Source organism: Sinocyclocheilus rhinocerous, unplaced genomic scaffold (genome assembly GCF_001515625.1).
Source record: "Sinocyclocheilus rhinocerous isolate Xijiao unplaced genomic scaffold, SAMN03320098_v1.1 scaffold2287, whole genome shotgun sequence".
In the NCBI taxonomy this organism is placed as follows: Eukaryota; Metazoa; Chordata; class Actinopteri; order Cypriniformes; family Cyprinidae; genus Sinocyclocheilus; species Sinocyclocheilus rhinocerous.
Window position 1 is genome coordinate 18922 of NW_015638598.1, and position 1042 is coordinate 19963.

Here is a 1042-nt window from a genome sequence, read left to right on the forward strand (position 1 = left end):
GTGAGGAGTAACTGATGAAGGAATGCTGCCATCAAAGGCTTTTAGTGAGTACATGACAGACATTAATAAAACATCTTTTAAATCTTAAGTTGTAGTTTATTTTAATTATTGTAATTTCAAACAGAGTTATCACAGCACTTTACTGATTCTTGATTCCTGTGCATTTGCTGCAGAGCTTTTGTGGTGGAGCAGGACCTGCAAGGAAAGGTGACGGGGGCATTTGTGAGAAAAAAGGGAAAACCTGAAACAAAAAATATAAAGTAAGATCATTCTGTTACTTCTAATACAGAAATCAAATGACATTGTGCTGTTAAAATGACTGCTTTTGTATTATGTTTGTGCATTTTTATAGGATCTGAAATGTCCGCAGACTGGTGTGAGCAGTGAGGAAGGAGAATCCACAGCAGCATCCTGGAAATGGTCCAGTGTTGTTACGGAACCAACGAGACAAGAGACGTGTGGATCCATCTGCAAAGCTTTATTTCTAAACATGGTCATAAAACAGGCAAGGCTCTGACAATGGCAAACAGGTATATTGAGGGCAAGACAAAAGAGTAATCCAAAACGGGCGTGGTTGATCGGCGGCTAACAATATCCTGAGGGTGAAGCAAACAGATAATCCAGACCGGCAACAGTCCAAGCGAGGTGCAAACAATATCCAATCAGGGCAGGGCAGAAAACAGACAGGGCGAGGCAAACAGGCTAGAGTCGAGACACGGATGAATCAGGCAATAAACAGGACTAGACTAGACTTAAGCCCTATTCGCACGGGATTAGTATTACCTGGTGACCTCCAGTCATTTGTAATAATTGCGGAGGTTGTCTGTGATCTTAATCCCGTGCGAATTGGCCATGTCTGTGATCTTAATCCCGTGCGAATCGGCCATGTCTGTGATCTTAATCCCGTGCGAATTGGCCATGTCTGTGATCTTAATCCCGTGCGAATTGGCCATGTCTGTGATCTTAATCCCGTGCGAATCGGCCATGTCTGTAATTTGTAAAGTAAAAATTCCCCCGCAAATGACCTACCATATTTCGCCGA